The following is a 23,338-nucleotide window of genomic DNA, read 5'->3' as shown; positions in this document are numbered from 1 at the left end:
AACAGACACTTGTGCAACTCGCTCCTAAGTTTGTAAGTCATAAAAACTCTTACATCACCTTAAAACGGATAATATTTTCTTTCATTAATAAAAACTTGATTCAAATCTCTCTCAGTATTCCTTTTTTTTTCTAATCTTCTCAGATCCATACCAAATGACTCTTGGCATCTTTGCATGAATCACGCCAAATCAATGTATCAACAATTTTGTATATTGTTTTAATGATTAAATTTTATTAGATTTAAAAGTAAAGCTTAATGGTGTAAAAAGTTCTTAAATATTTTCAAAAACTTTTTTTTGCACTTAATTGAATATTTAAACCGTTAAAATGTATTAAGAAAATTAATTAATTGTTAACCTTAATAATAGACTATTAAAATTAATTATCCTTCTCTTTTTTTTCAATTAAATTAGCCACATCTCACATCTTGATTATGAGACTTGGAGGAATTTTAATAAAAATCAATAAAATAAGAAAAAAGAAAAAATTATAAAAATATATATAGAAAAATATTATAAAATATAAAAGATATAGAAAAATTTATAAGAAGATCGTAAAATTTTAAAGTTATTATCTACGCCACTGGTATCGTGGTTATGACCCCGATGAAAAATGATAAAATAATATTAAACTCAATAAAATATAAAAATATTTAAACTTTAGGAAAAATAAGCAAAAGTTAAAAATGTAGAAAAAATAAGCATAGAGAGAATTATTAAAAACATATAAAATTTGTTATAAAATAGAAAAATATTATAAAATGTATAAAAAATTCCCCTTTATTGATTGCATTAAATTAGCTCAATCTTCGTTTTCAGTTTACTACAATGAACAAAGCGTGGTTGTTTCATTAGGACATGGTTGAATATTTGCAGTGACTCTTTATTGGCTCGCCAGAAGTTCGTTAATGATATGAACCTAAGTTGTTTTCACCATATTTACTGTTGGCTCCTTATTCACTGGTCATCATCATCCCTTTGACTACTCTAAAATTTGATATTTTTACTCAAACATATATGTTTGTTGATGCCAAAATGGTTTCCAGTATATATTGAAAACGAATACCATGAGGCAATAAACAAAGCGGGGAAAAGAATAATTTCTATATATTTTATAATAAGAATTAGTATTTGTACTTTTTTCAATTTTACCAGCAGCTTCAAAAATTATCATGTATTTTTTAATATTTTATTATATTTTTATAAGATACTTGTGAACCTTTAATTGTGTTTGTGAAGTCTAAAATTTTACTAGCAATGTATCATATATTCTCCTTATAATAATTATATTTATATTTTATAATAATTTATTTTTTTCATTTTATATATTTTTATATTTTATTGTTAATTTTATTAATTTTTATCAGAGATCTTAATTATTTGGAATCGTTATCTTTAATTTATCGTCATTGTTCTATGTTTATAATGATTTTTGTTCTTTAAAATTACCTCTTTATGTGACAAAATTGATAAAAATAATGAATTTTTAAATTGATATTTTTTCCAAAGTTTCAATGCATAATATTTATAAATATATGTATAACCCATTATAATATAAAATCAATTTAGAGTAAAACACAATAAAAATAAATAAACCAAAGCACGAAACTCGCATTTTCTTTTAACCGTACAAAACTCACGTATTACAAATCTACGTTGTATACTATTTTAGATCGGGTGTATCTGTTTGCAGGTACAATATCCTAAAATACTGTTTACGTTGGTGTTAAATATATTATATGGTGATAATATATATATTTTATTTTATAAGTAATATTAAAAATTAACGTACGTTCTTTTTAATATTTTTTATATATATTTATTATCTCTTAAATTCTTATGAAATTTAAAAACTTTACTAAAAGTGTATAAAAAAATTTTCATATGTATTTTAATTAAAGTAATTTTATTGCTGTAAATAAAAGCAAACTAAATTAAGAATTTTAAAAATATATAAATAAGGATTCAGATTAGGAGTGAGTAAAACTCGATTCAACTCGAAAAATTAATTTTTTTCAAATTTTGAGTTAATCGAATTAAATTGTTTGGTTTTTCAAGTAAATTTGAATAAGTAAATTGATTTCCCAATTCAAGTCAAATTAATTTTGATAATTTAAATAATTGAATAACTTAAATAATAAATTGATATAAATACCACTTTAGTCCTTATCAATTAAAAAATAAGCAAATCGATCTCTTTCAACAAAAATTACAAAATATTCAAAGTATTTTTAAAAATTAAAAATCATTTTTTAAAAAATTCAAAATTCTAAAAATATATAAATGAAAATAAAACTTTAAAAATTCAAAATAAAAACCTAAAAAAGTAAATTGTTAATTTTATCATACTAGAATATTTTTATAAAAAATTTAAATATATATGATTTTTAATTTTACGTAATTTAATATGAAATTAATTATATTATAATAAGTGATATATTAATTCTTTTAAATTTAATTTGAAGAATTTTACTATTTTACTCTATTCAATTTAAAAAATAAATTAAATTAAAAATAATAAAATAAAATTAATCAAGTCAAAAATTTTATCCTAATTTGATATGATTCTATTCACCACTCACCCCTAGCTAAAATCATCGTACACTGAGCTAATAAATCTCCTCAGAAAAGAAAAAAGTTAATCCAATCAATCAAAAAATTTCCAAATAGAATTTTAATTTTATTTAATAAAGTTTTATTTCACCTCGGGAAGGTCATTTATCTCGTCTCGTCCCGTCCCTTCACTGACACCTTTGACACCGTTAACGCTGCTGTCAACCTCAGTTTTTTCAATTTTGATTTTTTTTAATTTGTAATTTTAAGTTTTCATAACTAGGAAGGTTAAGAAATGTTTTCGGATTAAGATTAGAACGTGTTCCTCATCTGCCAACACATGGGTCCGAATGCCTCTCTCTCTCTCTCTAGTTATTTATTATTTTTATTAAATTTATTACTGTAATATTTTAAAATAAAATGTTACTTATATAGTAATTATATAATAAAATAAATATTATAATTAACTTGAATTTAACAAAATAAATTTTAATAATATTAATAATTAAACTTGAATTTTAAAATTTAAAATATATATAGAAAGTATAAACATATTCTAACTTTTTTTAAACATATATATAGAAAGTATAAGCATATTCTAACTTTTTTTAAACATTAGTATGTTTCCGAGGGTTTTTTATTAATATAGTCCCCCAAAAAAAATAAAACACCAAAATGGTACAACCCAAAAATTATGTATCAAAATGGTACATCCATGGTGGTGCCGCCTATGGCAGTGGCTTGACCACCCTGGTATCTGACGCAAATCAGTCATAATCAGTTAAAAAAACGTAAACAGTAAAAAAAATTGAAAAAAATAAAAAGTATAGAGGTGCCTGTGCCAGAGGCGGCACCAGTTGCTGACATGGCACAGGCGGCACCCACACCCCAAACCCCCTATTTAAGCCCTCGGTGTGTAAACGAATGCACACAGCAGTAAAAAAAATTTGCAGAAGAAGAGAGGGAGAAGAGAAAAAAGAAAGAAAAAATTCAGTAAAAAAATTACAGAAAAAAGAGAGGGAGAAGAGAAGAGAAGAAATAAAAGGTCTTTTTTTTGTTATTTTTAAATAGTATAGATTTATGATAAGAAAAAATATTTTGTTAGTATTATATAGTTTGTTTAGTATTATTTTTATGTTTTGTTTTAAAAGTTATTTTGTTTATTGTGGTTTCTTAGTAAATATTGTATTTAGATTAATTATGTGTTTATTGTGAATGTTATGTTTTAAATTTTTTAATATATTTGAAAGTTTTTATGTTAGTAAAACTATTATAAAGTAATTGTTAATTAGTGATAACAACTGAAAATATTTCTGTTATACATATTGTTAGAAATGGCAACATATTTGGTATTACCTGATGAGATAATAACTTTAGCACAAAGCGAGAAAGTTGATAAGATGATGAGAGAAGTGCAAGATTACAGAATGAAACCAGAAGAAAACATTGTTCAACACCTTATTACCGTAAATCGAAAGATGCAAAAAGTGTTGTAGAAGGGTCATGAAATGATTAGAAATAATAAGGTACAATACTTAACCCTTAAAGGGACATAATAGAATGGGAGCATCAAATCATTTTAGACGAACTTTGGAAGACATCGGTACCACGAACCTATTGGAATCTAGTTATAAACTTCGTGAAGTTTATAATCTCTTATGGAGTAAGGAAAATAACGAGACAAAGTATAGGTTCACGAAAGTTGATTGGAAAGCAAAATGTGTTTGACAAACCATGGATGGATAAATTAGTTATTAGGAAATTATCAAGAGAACTTGTATATTCAATACCCATTATAAAGATTGAAGAGCCAGAAGATCCCGAGGAATTTCCAAATTGGATTGTAGAAGATGAATATGAAGAGAATCAAGAATTTCTAAATTGGATTGTAGAAAATTTCCCAGATGAAGATATAGGATCAGAGATGGAAGAAAACGTATAACTGAATTTAAGTGGTTAAATGTAAAAAACGTATAACTGAATTTAAGTGGTTAAATGTAAAGATAAATGTTGTTCATGTACAAAATGGGAAATGAAAAAGTCTGAGCTTATGAATGAAAAAAATTGCATATTGATTACTTAATTTTTATTTAAGTAATTTATTTGCTGTTCAAAATTGTTTTGAGAAATTTTGTTTATTTTTTAACAGATTGAGTATTGAAGATGGATAATCAGTTTTTCGTATGCGTTTATTTCGATGGAATCATCTTGACAACAACCATTGGATACATATTTTGAATGTCGGCAACAAATAGCAGTAAGATTTAATAGAAATGTCTCGTTGGATGATATGAAGACAATGATTAACGCAAAAATTGTTAGACATTGTGGGATAAGGATCTCGAAACTTTTCTACAAGTTTCCATCTTTGACAGATCCCATCAAATTCACCGAAATGGAACTTGTAGATGACAAAGATGTGGAGACAATGATCACTCTTTACTGTGGGAATAAGAGTGACAAAAATGCACCGATTTACTTATTTGCTGAGTTAGCCAGTATAGAGCAAAATGAAGATCTCACTTCATATGATGAAGAACATGGAGCTCAAGAACCGTGTATGGTAGCTCCAATATCGTATGTTAATAGTGAATCAACTATACGTGGGATCGACATTGATCTTAATGTTACACCCGATATTGATGTAGTTGGTAATGATGGATATGATAGTAGTGATCCTTGTGATCAAGAGGTCGATAGTGATAGTGATCCCGATGTAGACGATGTCCCCGATGATATTGACCATGAAGGCATGAATGATAATGGAAACATTAACACTCCTTCGGTCGGGAACAAGATACGACGTATTGTGATACACAATAATCCTGGGCCACACATGTCGCTCATAGACCCCGACGTGGCGCATGTAGCTGAGTTTTCGGAGTACCTTGAAATATTTTCTGCTCACCAGCTGGCCGTAAATTCTGATTCTGAAGAGTTGTTCGTAGGCCAGAGATTCGAAAGTAAAGAAGAGAGCGTATTTGCTATTAAGTGGTATAGCATGAATATATCAGTGGGCTACAAAGTTGCAGTGTCTAAACCGACATTATATATTGGGGAGTGTTGGAAGTCGGCAGAAGGCTGCAATTGGCGGGTACGAGCTGCATTTATTCAAAATTCATAGATGTGGGAGATACACAAATTTGTTGGGCCTCACACATACACATCAACACGTATGATAAAAGACCATCGAAAACTTGATTCTAAAACTATCTATACATGTATCACGCCAATGGTAAAGGACATGCCGACCATTAAAGTTTCGATACTGATTACCGAAATGCAGACACAATTTCAGTATTGAGTATCATATCGAAAGGCGTGAATAGCTAAACAGATGGCAATAGAGTAATTGTATGGGGATTTCGATGCATCGTATAACGAGCTACAAGGATGGATAGCCGCTATGTGGGAGTACGTACCAGGAACTGTAATTGAGTTACAGGCATGACCTTATTACGGCCCAAATGACAACTACAGCCGAGAAAAAGTATTTTCCATCGGATGTTCTGGACGTTCGATCCATGTGTGCGTGCATTTCCCCACTGCAAGCCGTTTGTACAAGTGGATAGGACCTAGCTATATGGAAAATATACACATATCTTACTTCTTGCGGTTGCTCAAGACGGAAACAGGAACGTGTTCTTGATACATTTGCCATCGTAGATAAGGAGAACATGGAATCGTGGGAATTCTTCCTTACCAACCTGCGGAGGTATGTTATTAGCAATATTTGCATCATCTCCGATGGAGATCCATTTACTGCATTAGACACATCGCAGCTAACTTCCATTGAGATTATAAGAATGCATACTGGAAGAGACAAGTTGTGAAAATGGGTAAATGATTACCTTGTCTTTTCGATATAAGTTTTAATTTTTTAGGGCAATACTGTAATTATCTTTTCTTAATACATATACATGCATACGAGCTAGAGCCACACATTTTCTGCTAAAGAAAAACTCGACCTGAGAGTGACATGGAGGGTCAAATAAAAACATCTTTCCGACAGTGGTTGAGTACTATGGAGCCATGGTAATGAGCTCAAAGTTTTGACAAGGGCTTTCGTTTTGGTCAAATGACCACAAACTTAGTGGAGGGGGTCAACGCTGTGTTGTTGAAAACATGACATCTTCCAATTTCATCTGTCTTCTCGACTATATTCTACAAGTTAGCTACCTTGATGCCAATAATGGGTCAGCAACAAGTCAACCAGATGGAGGCGGGACATGTGTTTGTCGAATATGTCAGGGATGCAATGGTTGCAAACCGTCAGATGGCAAGGTCGATGAATGTAGAAATATATTCACGCTACCTTAAAACCTTTCATGTTACGGAGACCATCGGTCGTCAACTCGGTATACTACCTAGGTCCTATGGAGTTGATCTCCGGAACAGACAGTGCAATTGCAGGAGGTTCCAAACACTTCATTATCCATGTGCGCATGTCGTGGCAGCGTGTGCTAAAGTGAACCTTAGTGTTGAACAATTTGTCGATGATGTGTACACACTCGAGCGTACGTTACGTGTCTAAGAAAATGAGTTTCCAGTCCTGCCTGACCTGTCTATGTGGGAGGTGCCTCCGACGACTTTCGAGCTTGTCCGAGACAGAGGGCTACATAGGAATCCGAGAGGTCGTCCGTAATCATCCAGAATCTGTAATGAAATGGACATTAGGGAGAAATCCGATGGTAAGCATTGTGGATTGTACAGATTAGCTGGTCATAATTGGAGTAAATACCCATAGCGAAACTATCATGTTGGACAATCGTCACGATCGGGTAGGAATTGAGCTTATGTTGTAATGTATTTAATTTATATATGAATAAGTAAATAGTGGAATTATATACATTAAGGATGTGGTATGTAGAGGAGGAGGAGGACAAATATATATATCAATAATCAGCTAGTGGATTTATATTAAATGGATATTTTGCATGTTTTAAACTCTCAGTAACTAAATTAAATAAAATTAAAACTCTAGAGGCAATTTTGTAAAAATATAAAATGATCAAATTGAGTAAAATGAATTATTTTATTGTCTAAATTAATAAATTGAATGAAATTATTAATTTAGATAAAGATCGGTTGAAAAATCGAGAAAATAGAAAATTACCAAAATACCCCTAAATCTTGGTATTTCTGCAATTTAGCTAGGTAAGTTTGTATAACCTAATTATGTGATATAAGGAAATACGAGTTCATGGTACATGAAATATTGATATAATGAATTAACTAATTTATGTTTATGAAGAAAAGGCAAGAGAACGATATTTGTCATGACATGTAAATATGTGATTATCTTTGATATGTTAATACAAGGAAATTAAGTATGTTGAGACAAGTAATAAATTCAAGAAACCCCTAAAATTGATGGTTCAATGGTGTGGTCCTAAAGGTATATTTCTACAGAGGTCGACGTTCACGTTGTGGGTGATTGCGACGACCAACATCCTCTTCAGTCGCAGGTGAGGGTGTCTGATACATCAAAGAAAAATCATGTGGCTCGAATGGCATCGATGAACTTGAGCCAGGAGAAGTGACATGCTGCGGTGGATACAACCCAAGAGGAGTGGAGTACTGCGGTGGATACGGGCCGGGGGTAGTGTTATATTGTAGTGGATATGGGCCGAGAGAAGTGCTGTGCTGTGGTGGATACGACCCAAAGATATCATACCCGTAATGGTATCTGCCCCCTGACGAGCCCGAGAAATAGTCATTACCCGACAAATCGGATGGTAAAAAGTATAAGCCAAATGTGAATACGATCACTCGAACTCAGCCTCCGAATGTGGCTCAGGTTCTAGCTTTGGCTCTAACTCTGGCTCTGGCTCTAGCTTGGGCTGGGCTCGGGCTCGGGATCTGACTGTGGCTTGGGCTCTATATCGATAACTGGCTCGTATGCCTTAGGTCGCTGCACTGCAGGGGGACTACAATTGACTGCCCACCAAGTAAATATGGCTTTCCCATACTAGAGTACCATTGTATGTACTCTAACGATGGTTGCAAATCAGAAGACATATCCATCTAAGGTCTTTGAGCTATCCGATTATCCCACACCGCAATATATTTTCGATGCACAACCTTTCAATGACTTCCATGTTTTCCTCTCTTGTTGATGCCGTGAACCTTCCCCACTTGTATTTATGGATCCAGGATATACTAGATGCAACCAAACTGTCGTAGTACTCGATCCCCGTAGTACCACTCAACTACATTGAAATTGATAATTGGTGCGTTAGTGCACCTGTAACACCCCATACCTGTATCCTATACCGTGACGGAATACGAGGCGTTACCCAACTTTAAACTCAAGCTTTCATTCATTCCGAGTTACCGAAACTCTGTTCAATTTTAAAACTTATCAACATATCCTGAATATGGGCTTACGAGGCCCAAAACACATATCATAAATCATTCGGGACCATTTCGGGCCCTTTTTCCAACTATAGAAAATTGTCACTTCACACAGGGACACACGCCTATGTGGATGGGTAACATGCCCATGTAGAATTAATTTCTAATTCACACCTACAGGGGTATTCACACGGCCAGACACATGCCCGTGTTATTAGCCCGTGTCCCTCACACAGCCATGACACGCCCTTGTCCTAGCTCGTGTGCAAAAATATGGACATTCTGTTTCTGACGTTAGCATGCTCATAATGTCATACGGCTAAAGCACACGCCTGTGTACTGGGCCGTGTCCTCTACACGGCTGAGACACACGGCCGTGTCTCTGCCCGTATGTTTATTACCATGCATATTGACTTGAAACTTTTACGTGCAAGGGACACATGGCTAGATCACACGCCTATGGGGCAGACTGTGTTTAACACACGGCCTAGATACACGCTCGTGTTTCTACCCGTATGGACAGTATAAGGCTATTTAGCAAGCCTCCTTGCCACCCTTACATATATAGTTCCATACAAATACCAACCAATATCAAAACAAGTGTAACTCCTATAACTAAATCAGCCATAATAAACATTCATTCAACCATGAGAATGTATCTTTTATAAATTCAAAATGAATGCTAGCCATCATTCAAGGCTTAATACAAATTGAAGGGTTTCCAACCCAAGCCAACACATTTGGCCAATTCTCAAAGACACAAAATAATAAAGTCTAAGTCCTATAAATGTCATATTCAAAAATATAAATTCAACTATACCGAATACTTCGGTTGATAGTGTGATCGATATCTCTGACTTCTGGAATCCTTGAGCTAGATAGGCGACACTGTAAGGAAATGGAAAGGAAAAGGGAGTAAGCATAAAGCTTAGTAAGTTGTATATAAGTAAGTATACAACAACAATTTATCCATAATCAACATGCTCATAACACCAAAGTAGGCATAAGTGTAACTTACTCAATACCATCCATACAAGTGACCTATTACATATATACTGAGCTCATATTTCATACGTACCAATTAGGTACCTGTACCATTCACAACACGGTTATACTTTCCTCATTAGCTTAAGAACATAACGTTCACCGTTGAATCATTTGGAACACTACCGGATATTCATTAAGCCTTAAACGTGGGTAAGGTGTCGATGCCATATCTCAGACATGGTCTTACACTGACTATCATCACGTAGCCGATGCATGTCTGAGACATGTCTTATATTGGCTTACGTCTCGAGGCCGATGCATGTCCCAAACATGTCTTACACTAGCTCTCGTCTCAATGCTGATGCCATGTCCCAGACTTGGTCTTACACTGGCTCTCATAATGTGGTCGATGCATGTCTTAGACATGTCTTTCACTAGCCCACAAACAAATGACCCAAACGTCATGGCATGAATATCCGATTCACTTCTTAAGGTTACAACGGAATATCCACTATCTCAAATATCATCATACATTCCCAATTTCAGAACTAAACAATTCATGCTATATTAACTCAATACAATTCAATACATATATTAACAATTTAGTTGTATTATTTACATACAACTTACCTCGGATTACAAAATGTATACGACTAGTCGGTTTAGTCGATTTGCTTGGCTTTCCCCCGGTTTAGGTTTGAATTTAACAATTCTTGATCTATATTAGAAAAATACACTCATTTAGTCACTAAATTAAATTAGACAAATCAAAATTCACATCTTCGATAAAATGACCATTTTGCCCCTAGACTTTGGCAAAATGACCATTTTGCCCCTATGTTCGAAAATCGATTTTTATGAAATTTCTTCTCTTCTCAAACCTATCTGAACTCTTTTTACTCTTATAGCAACTCCAAATTCATCATATTTCACACATTTATCAACTATTTTACAACTTGTGCAAAATAGTCCCTTTAGGTGTTTTCATGGTAACACCTTTCACAAAAGTTGCCTATTACACAACTAAGACTCATATTCTTCCATAAAATTTTAGAAAAAACCCTAAATGCTCTCATGGAAAAACCCTATACCTTCAACCATTTTGCAAGATATACCCCTCATTTGAAAGCTCATGCTTCAAGGGTCTCAAAAATACAAAAATCATCAACAAAGGACATGGAAATCACTTACTTGTGAGTCAACTAAGTAGCTGAAAATTTTGAGCTTTCAAACCTCCTTAAATGGCTGATTTTCGGTGGTGTATGGGAGAAGAAAAGAAAAGATGACAACTTTTATTTATTTTACTCAATTTGCTAATGTCATCAAAACCTAACACTTTGACTAATTGATTTCCTTGTCTCATGGCCGGCTATGCTTTTCTTTAAGGGTCTATTTTCCCTATAAAGACCCCTAATTTTTGGTTCTCTAGCTATTTAACATCTTTAGCTCTCAATTTAATACTTTTGCACTTTATGCGATTTAGTCCTTTTTCGCAATCGGACTTACAAACGTTAAAATTATCCACCAAATTTTTCATGCATATAATAACCAGGCTATGACTCTATTTTGATAATAAAATAATTTCTCTAACTTCGGATTTATGGTCAAAAGACCACTATTCTGGCTAACCTACCACTATTCCGACTAGCCTCAAAATTGAACTGCTACAACACCACAATTGAGAATCAACGTAGGCAGACGAGGGTATAATAGTAGCAATTTCTTGTCTACGATATGGCATCATATAAACTGCACGATTAATACCATGGTTAAAATTTAACACGGTTCGAGTAAGATATACAAAGTAATTAAATGTCACGAATATTTGAATAGCTTACCCCTTCCCTGGCATGTTATTCAATCATCAGACGATATATCGGGACAGTGTACGACTTCCCAATACCCGGATAAATACTCCATCTACGAAAACAATTTTTAAGTAAATATAGTATAGTTAGAATAGTATCATTATGAAGAAATTGTCAATTAATAACAAGTTAAATTTTATCACCTATTAACTAGTGGAAATACGTATGGTTGGTAACTAACCGATACCAAGAATGACATTCGATAAAAAGCCCATGACCACAACAATACAGGGCATCCGCCTATGTCTACGGCATCAAGCTTTTTTGTCCGATAAAGCTCAGGATACAACATAGCCAGAACTGCAGAACCCCAACTATATGAGCAAACATTATGCAAATCAGCTAATAAAGGTAAATACTAGAGATGAACCCTGTTGTTGGTCGCATTGGGCATCAGCACACCCCCTATAATATGCATAATGTACGCTCGAGCTGCGCACATCAACTATTCTTCAGTGGCATTAACTGATAAATGCTCAAAATTTGCTTTCAGCCATGTAAATTTCAAATCCGAAAAATTGGACTCATCATCGCTGGGCGAGGCTCCTAGTAGGCTATAACAAAATGCAGCCGGCTTAGCTATCGTACTTACACCCGTTACGACACCCTGTTGATTGGGAGCCTAAAGTGCAATGCAACATCCTCCAGAGTGATAGTGCACTCCCCACATGGCAAATGAAAAGTGTAGGTCTCCGGGCGCCAACGATAGTGCACTCCCCACATGGCAAATGAAAAGTGTGGGTCTCCGGGCGCCAACGCTCGACCGATATGGATATTAAATCGTACCACAAATCGAACGTCTGGGTCAATGCTGCTGACCCGAATCTAGCTAGCTCCAAGTAGGGCATTAGTCGTGCATCCGAGGAATATCCTAAACCATTCACCCGGCCCCTTAATGCGCGGTACGGGCCCTGACATTGTTAAATTACAGAAAATAGTTATAATGACATAATTTATTTCCTTAAATTATGTAGATCTTTTTTTAATGAAACCCGTGATTAACAAATAATAATATATTACCATATTATTAACTGTGTCGGATATGTGAGGATCTTTCCTAATCAATGAAGCCATTGCGATGCCTGCAATTTCAAAATAAATTTCGGTTATTAATTTTAATGTTTGATGGATTTTAAATATTTATCAGAATAACTAAATTTTAGTATTGCTTTTAATTACAAAAAATACCAATTAATTTTTTCGACAACATATTTTTTGCTATACTACATTAAAAAAAATAAATATATCCAACTCAAATACAAATATTTTATTATTATTTTAAAATGATAATAAGTAATATATTTTGGTTTAAAATATATATAATATACCGTATATGTAATTCAACATATTTTAAATTAATTTTATTTAATAATAATGTGAGTGATGCAATAATAATTAAAAACATGATAAGTTGTTCAATATTATTTTAAATATATTATAATATGTAATTAAATTCCTTGGGAAATAAAAAAGATGGGAAAACAAGGAGGGTTATGTTGCAATATTCTTAAATTTTTTGTTGGGTGATTTTGGCCCTTTGTTGGTATTTTTTTATTTTCGGATTTTACTTTTAAAACATACTATTTTCAGATTTTATTTTTATATTATTTAAGTATATAATATTTCAAATGTATTATTTTAGTATTTTTATATTAATTTAGTAAATAACCCCGATTTTGGCCATTTGTTAGTATTTTTCCCGGATTTTATTTTTAAAATATATTATTTTCGTATTCTATTTTTATATTATTTTAGTAAATAATGTTTCAAATATATTATTTTAGTGTTTTTATATTAATTTAGTAAATAACCTTGATTTTGACACTTTGTTCGTATTTTTATTTTCAGATTTTATTTTTAAAATATATTATTTTTGTATTTTATTTTTATATTATTTTAGTACATAATGTTTCAAATGTATTATTTAAGTTTTTTTATATTAATTTAATAAATAACCTTGATTTTGGTACTTTGTTTGTATTTTTTATTTTCAGATTTTATTTTTAAAATATACTATTTTCGTATTTTATTTTTTATATTATTTTAGTACATAATGTTTCAAATGTATTATTTAAGTTTTTTATATTAATTTAATAAATAACCTGATTTTGGCACTTTGTTCATATTTTTTATTTTTAAATTTTATTTTTAAAATATACTATTTTCAGATTTTATTTTTATATTATTTTAGTAAAAACCCTCCAGCACCACTTTCTCCAAAAAGTTATTTTTTAGTATTTTATTTTTTATTAAGATATTTTTAGTATTTTATTTTTTATACTATTTTTGTAAAAAGTTTAAAACCCCATCACAAAAATAAAAAAATAAAAAATTACAATAATCAATATAACATGCCAAATAAATTTTATAAAAATATATCTAATCAACCTAAAACACACTTAATAAATAAATTACATAAAATAATAACAATAATAAAACATTCTTTGCACATAACATACATAGGCTTTTTTACTTCAATAAAATTAAAAATAAATTAGGAAAGAATGAAAATATAAATTAAATACAAACATACCTTAATATCCCTTTTAACCAAATAACACCTTGCAAAAAAATTTTAAAAATTAAATCTAAATTAAATCAAAATCAATCAACAATAATAATAATAATAACACCTAAAATAAATAAATTATTTACTTAAATTAACATTAATTACTCAATTTATAAAAAAATTTACATTTTTTCCTTCTTTTTCTTTCTTTTTCCTTCCCTCCCTCTTCTTCTCATTCTCATATTCTTTTTCTTTTTTCTTCCCTCACCAGTGCCGCCTTGTAACACCCCAAACTCGGCCTGGACGTTATGGCCGAATCTGGTGTGTCACATTGAAGTGTTTTAGTGAAAACCTTGTTTTCATTGAAAACCCTTCCTCAAGAAATGAAACCTTAGTTAACTTATGAAAACTCTCTTCCAGTTGCGAAAGCTTTGTTTAAAACATTTATTTAATAAAACTTATCATTTAAAAATTTAGTTGCGGAAACGTAGAATAACATGCTATAATTTAAGAAACTATGTTTAACATCTCATAATTACATCGCATAAAAATAATAACCTAATAATAATAAAAATGAAGCCTTATTACCATCTGGACTGAAAAGTACTTAATAAAATAGAATCTCGTATGCTTATAAAAAAAACAAAACACAAGTCCATATTGTCTTGCTAGCTGGCCACCAAGAGTCCTTCCAAACATCGAACCTTCTATTGAGCATCACCTAAAAATAAAATAAAAGAGGGGGTGAGTTTTCACAAACTTAGTGTGTACAACCCTCGACGAGTAACAAGCATTTAATAAACACCATACATCAAACATGCAATGCAATGCAATGCAATCCCATCCCATCCCAATAATCCATCCGTTACACACCAGCTCCGTCCCCCGTCACATCATGTGGGGATATAAATATCGACCCACCTAACCGACACATCAATGGTAGCCCGGTTGCGGAACTACCTTCATTCACATATTGGGCTTAAAGCCGTCAGTGGATCCACGATTGTCAAGCAACCATACGATCCTCATATACTTCCTCCGTTCCATAATTCTCAACCCACATGCAACCTAAGAAGGATATCATATGTATGCGGCAGATATGTGTTTCACATCCATAATCTTACATTCAACACCTAAGGGTATTTTGGTCATTTTTGTCTTTAGGGGCATTTCAGTAATTTTTTCTTTAATACGGTTTTCACTTACCTCGGCTTGATAACAAATCCCGCGAGTTAAGATGAACGAATACTATGCACCAGGTAGGATTTCAGGGAAGAGGAGGTGAGTCATTAAGACCGCTTAAGTACCAAGCTCTCCTTAGATTCAACCCTAGACATGCATATACCCGTTGCCACACCTTAACCCTATGACTTGTCCACGGTCGCAATATATTAATTAGGTTTTATGTAGTTATCATATACTAGGCCCAAAACCCCTACATACATGCATATGGCCCACTTGGCCCAATCTCATTTATATGGCCCATCAGGCCCAATTCATATTCATATGGCCCATTAGGCCCAAATCACCTTTATATGACCCGTTAGGCTCAAATCACCTTATATTCATGCTCACACACAAATTTTCTATCACATAGCATCAATTATCAAATTTTTCTTATTATGGGCCCAATAGCCCATCGGGCCCATTTAGCCCATTCTAGCCCGGTTGGCCAGATCACAGCTTAAGTCCATGGAATCGCCCATGGGCCTTAGGCAACCTATCGGTTTCCCCTTTACGAGTGTTTGCACACTCGCAAGACTACCGTAGCCAAACTTTCGGCTTATCGGCATTTCGGCTTTTGCCGATCTACTTGTGTGTGCAGTGTATGTACACACCTAGTAAGCAAACATGCTGTGATTCCCTTAATCACCAACCTACAAACAATATCACCCTTCAATTATTATCATGCTTAATGCATATCTTTACTAAAACTGAAACATCACCTTAACCTTACCTTACGCGATAAGTATAATAGCCCATTCTTAAATCACTAACCACGATCAACTCCTAGATCTGCGCCAATTTTAACTATTAAAACCAGAATAAGAGGTGACTCATATCCAACACAAGTCCTCTTACCTTAACTATGAACATTCGGCCACCTTGGCCAATGGGAGAGGAATACTTACCAAAACCGCAAACATCTAAAGAGCAATTTCGGCAGAGAGCTAATATCCGAGATCCGATACTAATTCCCTACCATAGTTGATTAGAAAGAGTGAGGAAAGAACAGCGTAATAGATTCTTATCAAGATCGATTGGAAGAACAAATACTTACATTAGATTCGGTCAAAGAGTATTTGGCCCTTGGAAGATTCAGCTTTTCGGCTTTTAAACTTAATATGGTGAATAAGGTTTATTTGGTACAGATTAAAGAAGAAGAGTAGAAGAAGGAATCGGCTAAGCGAAACAAAGAAAATTGTGTAGAGAAAGAATAGAAATCAGCACAAAGAAAAAACAAAAGGGTTTTCGGCTTTTAGGGAAAAGGGTTTCCGGTAATAGGGTGAAGGAAATTCGGCATTAGCCTGGCAACCCTGCATTTGGCACTTATTTATAGCCCCTATAGCCGAATTGCTCAGCCCTCAATTCCTTATTTGGCTCGATCTCTTCCCCCTTCTCACCTCCTCGTTTTTCTCCGTGATAACCCATTGATCCTTTCCTTAATTTTCTCTTCTGAACACTCCCCTTGGAGTCCATCTTCACGCCACTTCCAACCTTTTAGAAGGCCAAAATTAAACTTCTAAAAATACTAAGCTAGGATTCGAATCTTGGATCTCTTTGCTAGCTACTAACGCCACCTCCCTACACTCTAAGTGGCGTCACTTAGCCTCTCTTCCACAATGCTTTTTGATGCCATTTTCCCTTATCTTTATTTAAAAGCCCAACTACTTGCCAACAATGTCCTTTTAATTATTAAATTATAATTTATTCTACCCCTAGATTCGAACTCAAACCTTGACCAAGACCTACTATCGCGTAACAAACACTTAACTAGAATTACTAAGCACAAAAAAAAATCAAGATTTCGGGATTTTTGGGTTCCGGGATTTTTGGGGCGTTACAACTCTACCCTCTAAAAGAAATTTCGTCCTCGAAATTTTACCTGATTTAAACAGTTGAGGATATTGATATCGTATCACTTCTTTAGGTTCCCAAGTAGACTCCTCGGCCTTGTGATTCCACCAAAGCACTTTGACTAATAGAACGGACTTCCTTTTCAGTTCTTTGACATCTCAACCAATTATTTGTATGGGCTCTTCCTTGAAAGTTAGGTCTGGCCTGACCTCGATTTCCTCAACCGCCACAACATGTGAAGGATCTGAGTGATACCGCCTCAGCATGGAAACATGGAACACGTTGTGGATCTGGCTCAGTTCAGGAGGTAATTCTAGCTGATAAGCGATTGGCCTAATCCACCTTATAAACCAATATAGCCCAATGAACCTTAGGCTTAGCTTACCCTTCCGTCCAAACCTTAATACCTTCTTCCAAGGAGAGACCTTAAGGAAAACTAAGTCCCTCACTGCAAACTCTATTTCTCGATGCTTAAGGTCAGCATACGACTTCTGCCAATCCGAGGCCTCCTTCAACCGATTTCGAATCAATCTCACCTTCTCCTCAGTATCTACTACTAACTCAGGGCCCAAAACTCTTCGTTCGTCCAACTCCGTCCAACATGTTGGAGTTCGACACCTTCGCTATACAATGCTTCATGGAGCCATCCCATTGCTTGCTTGATAGCTATTATTGTATGTGAATTCGGCTAACGGCAAATAGTCTTCCTAGCTACCTCAGAACTCAATCACACATCCCCTCAACATATCTTCCAATACTTGGATCACCCTTTCTGACTGTCCATCAGTTTGAGGGTGGAATGCCGTACTGAAGTTCAACCTAGTACCCAACGCTTCATACAGCTTCTTCGAAAATCGCGAAGTGAAACGTGGGTCCCTATCAGATATTATGGATACTGGCACTCCATGAAATCTTACAATCTCCGCCACATACAGCCTAACCAGCTTTTGCAATGAGTAGTTGGTGCGAACTGATATAAAATAGGCAGACTTGGTTAATCGATCCACTATAATCAATATCGAGTCTTTCCTAGCAGGCGTCAAGGGTAGCCCACTAACAAAGTCCATAGTTATCCTTTCCCACTTCCAGAGTGGAATCTTTACTGGATGAAGCAACCCTGAGGGCAACTGATGTTCCGCCTTCACCTTTTGACAAACCAAGCTTTTACCTACGAACTCTATAGCCTCGCGCTTAGGTTCAGGCCACTAATAAAGCTCACGCAAATAACGATACATCTTGTTTCTGCCAGGATGAATAGCATAGAGATCGCTATGTGCTTCCCGCAGAATGGACTGCCTTAGATCATCGTCCTTTGATATACACATTCTCCCACGGAAACACAATACTCCTTCACTATTTATCCCAAAATCTGATGTCTCCCCACTCTCCATTTGTTTAAAACGAGCACTCAAAATCTAATCCACTAATTGCTTACTCCTTATTTGCTCGACCCACACCGACTTTACTTGAAGCTCAGCAAGCAAGCTACCACCTCCAACAAGCTTAAACGGGCGAGTATAGCTCTCAAGTCTAAATTAGCCCTATGACTCAACACGCCGGCTACCACATTTGCTTTACCAGAGTGGTATTCAATCGTGCAATCATAATCCTTCAATAATTCCACCCACCTACACTGCCTAAGGTTTAGCTCCTTTTGGGTAAGGAGGTGCTTCAAAGTTTTGTGGTCCAAATAAATTACGCACTTCTCTCCGTATAAGTAATGCCTCCATATCTTTAGCGCGAAAACCATCGCAGCTAGCTCCAAATCATGGGTTGGGTAATTCACCTCGTGAGTCTTAAGTTGTCGTGACGCATACATAACCACATTTCCTTCTTGCATCAATATACATCCTAAGCCCACATACGACGCATCACTATAAACCATAAACTCCTTCCCAGGCACTGGCTGAATCAACACAGGGGCCTCCGTTAAAACTTTCTTAAGTTTTCCAAAACTCTCTTACTGCCTGTTCATCCAAACAAACGGTACCCCCTTCCTCAACAATTTAGTTAAAGGTACAGCAATTACTGAAAAGCCCTCAACAAACTGCCTATAGTATCTTGCCAAGCCCAAAAAACTTCAAATTTCCGATACTGACTTGAGTGTTTTCCATTCTAACACTGCCTTGATTTTTCGGGGATCCACCTTAATCCCCTCAGCTGACAGCACATGTCCTAGAAAAGTAACCTCCCTTAGCCAAAATTCGCACTTACTGAATTTGGCATACAGCTGTTTCTCCCTCAAAGTCTACAACACAATCCTTAAGTGCGTATCATGCTCATCCTCATCCCTTGAGTACACCAAGATGTCATCTATAAAGACTACCACGAACTGATCCAAGTAGGGTTGGAAAACCCGATTCATGAGATCCATGAAAGCGGAAGGTGCATTCGTCAGCCCGAATGGCATCACCAAGAACTTGTAGTGCCCATAACGAGTCCTGAAAGCTGTCTTATGAACATCTGCCTCCTTAACCCTTAATTGGTGATATCCCGAACGTAGATCAATCTTCAAGAAAATGGACGCTCTCTTAAATTGATCAAAAAGATCATCGATTCTCGGTAGAAGGTACTTATTTTGAATAGTTAACTTGTTTAACTGTTGATAGTCGATGCACATTCGCAAGGTTCCATCCTTCTTCTTCACGAATAACACCAGTGCTCCCCATGGAGACATACTTGGTAGTATGAATCATCGATCCAACAATTACTGAATCTATACTTTAAGTTCCACCAACTCCTTTAGTGTCATCCGATAAGGAGCGATAGACACCAGAGCCGTCCCAAATAACAACTCGATTCCAAATTCCACTTCTCTGCTGGGTGGCAACCCAAGCAGCTCCCGGGAAAAACATCCAAAAATTCCCTAACTATTCTCAACTCCTTAACAGTAGGGCTCTTTGCCTCTTTATTACTAATATAAGCCAAAAAGGCTTCGCATCTCTTTTGTACTAACTTCTCAGCCCTTAACACTGAAATCAAATTCGATAGATAGTTCCGGCATTCACCAATCACCACTACCTCCTTATCCTCCACCGTTCTTAACACCATTCGCTTTGCAGTGCAATCCAAGGTGGCTCGGTGCTTCACCAGTCAATCCATACCCAAGATTAAGTCAAACTCGCTAAATAGCAGCTCTATCAAATCCGCTAAAAAGGTAACCCCTTAGACTATTAAGGGTACCTCCCTAAACAACCTATTCACTTCTACTGACTGCCCTAACGGACTTATCACAGTCATCTCATTCACAATAATTTCAAACATATCACCCAAAGATTCAGTCATATTTCATGCAACATATGAATGCGTCGATCCAATATAAATCAATGCTGTGTAAGGTAACTCATATATAAAGAACATACCCGTTATCACATCTGGGGCATCCTTGTCTTCTCGATGACGAACAACATAAACCAAAGCTGGCTGTCTCGCCTCAGGATGGCCTGCATTTTTGTCTAGTGCTCCACGTCCTCTTCCATTACCGTTACCGCCCCTGGCCTACCCACGACCCCTTGGCGGTAGCTGACCACCACTTGGTGGCTGAGCACCACCTTGGCCCACTACTGGCTCTCGACCTAGCATTTGGGGGCAATCCTTAATCCTATGCTCCATAGACCCATAAGCGAAACAAGCTCCCATCTTCTTTCAACACTCGCCTCTGTGGCTTCTCCCACAATTAGCACAAGGTGGCACCCCTAAATTAGCAGTAAGGGGCCCTGCTCTAACTAGCCCGTTATTTCTGGCCCTAGCCCTAGGCCTCTGTCCAACAACTGGGTCTCAGCCTCCCTCTTATTCTTACCCTTTTCTTTCTCCTGATTTAAGCACTCAATATGCTTTACCTCCTTCGCAATCTTTACTTTCTCTACCAACTCCGAAAAAACTCACTCCCTTTGTGAAGCTATTAATACCATAAGGCTATCTCTCAGTCCGTCCCCAAACCTAACGCAACGCTCATAGTCTGTTGCCACCATTACTCTTGCATACCTACTAAGGCGTAGAAACTCTGCCTCATACTCCGCCATCGATTTGTTTCCTTGGGTCAAGTTTAGGAACTCCTTCCTTCTAGCATCCACATAGCTTGCACCCATATACTTCTCTTGGAATGCAGCTTTGAAAAACTCCCAAGTGACCCGCTCCAGTTAGGTGCCCTCTTTCACTGTTAGCTACCACTGGTAGGCTTTTTCCCTAAGTAGTGACACGGCTCCTTTTAACTTTTATTCTGGTGAGTAGTCCAGGTCCTACATTATCCTTTTCCTGGCCTCCAACCAATATTCAGCCACGTGTGGCTCCCTTAAAAATCTCAGCCCTATTTGATCGAAGTCGCTCCGGAATGGACCCCTAATTTCCCGTGCCATTATTGGGCCCAGCGACCCTCTTCAAAATCTTTGGCATTGCTTGCGACAATGCACATTCTCCTGCGGCCCAATCATACGGCCCAGTCCCAGCTACGAGTGAAGGTGGAGCCTCTTCTACTCCAACATCAAGCGTAAGGCCTGATGTTGACGATTCAACCCTAACACTCTGCGGCCTCGGCCACGGCCTCTCACACCTCTTCTAACACTCATCGTCGATTCACATATTTTCTGGATGAAAAATTTTATGAAGTTTTAGTTAGTTCAATAATTAACCTGATATTTTATGAAAGTATTTAAAAAAGAAGATTATTTCTGAAAATCCTCTACAGTTTTAAGATCCTACGGGCTTCAGTTTCATTCTACCTAATTATCTAGAGTAGCCCTCTAACTATCTACTATACAACAATTTAAACATGTTTAAGAATAAAAAAACTTACTTGGTTCAATGTTAGAGACTCGGTGTACCGCTCAGCAAGGCTTCCCTTTTAAAACCTTGCAATTCAATCAAAAATGTATATATATATTTTTAAAACGTAAAAAATAAATCAAGTAATAAGGCCCACTTCACAGCCCGTGTTTTGTAACCTGGGCTCTGATACCCTAAATGTAACACCTCAAACCTGGCCCGGACGTTATGGCCGAATCTGGCGTGTCACATTGAAGTGTTTTAACGAAAACCTTGTTTTCATTGAAAACCCTTCCTCAAGATATGAAACCTTAGTTAACTTATGAAAACTCTCTTCCAGTTGCGAAAGCTTTGTTTAAAACATTTGATTTAATAAAACTTATCATTTAAAAATTTAGTTGCGGAAACGTAGAATAACATGCTATAATTTAAGAAACCATGTTTAACCTCTCATAATTACATCGCATAAAAATAATAACCCAATAATCATAAAAAGGAAGCCTTATTACAATCTGAATTGAAAAGTACTTAATAAAATAGAATCCCGTATGCTTACAAAAAAAAAACAAAACACAAGTCTATGTTGTCTTGCTAGCTAGCCACCCAGAGTCCCTCCAAACATCAACCTTCTACTGAGCATCAGCTGAAAATAGAATAAAAGAGGGGGTGAGTTTTCGCGAACTCAGTGTGTACAACCCTCGACGAGCAACAAGCATTTAATAAACACCATACATCAAGCATGCAATGCAATGCAATCCTATCCCAATAATCCATCCGCTACACACCAACTCTGTCTCCCGTCACATTATGTGGGGATATAAATATCGACCCACCCAACCGATACATCAATGGTAGCCCAGTTACGAAACTACCTTCATTCACATATTGGGCTTAAAGCCGTCGGTGGATCCACGATTATCAAGCAACCATGTGATCCTCATATACTTCCTCCGTTCCATAATTCTCAACCCACATGCAACCTAAGAAGGATATCATATGTATGCGGCAGATATGTGTCTCACATCCATAATCTTACATTCAACACCTAAGGGTATTTTGGTCATTTTTGTCTTTAGGGGCATTTCAGTAATTTTTTCTTTAATACGGTTTTCACTTACCTCGGCTTGATAACAAATCCCGTGAGTTAAGATGAACGAATACTATGCACCAGGTAGGATTTCAAGGAAGAGGAGGTGAGTCATTAAGACCGCTTAAGTACCAAGCT

This window comes from Gossypium arboreum, chromosome 6, assembly GCF_025698485.1.
Source record: "Gossypium arboreum isolate Shixiya-1 chromosome 6, ASM2569848v2, whole genome shotgun sequence".
Classification (NCBI taxonomy): domain Eukaryota; kingdom Viridiplantae; phylum Streptophyta; class Magnoliopsida; order Malvales; family Malvaceae; genus Gossypium; species Gossypium arboreum.
Note: the sequence above shows the minus strand (reverse complement) of the source record.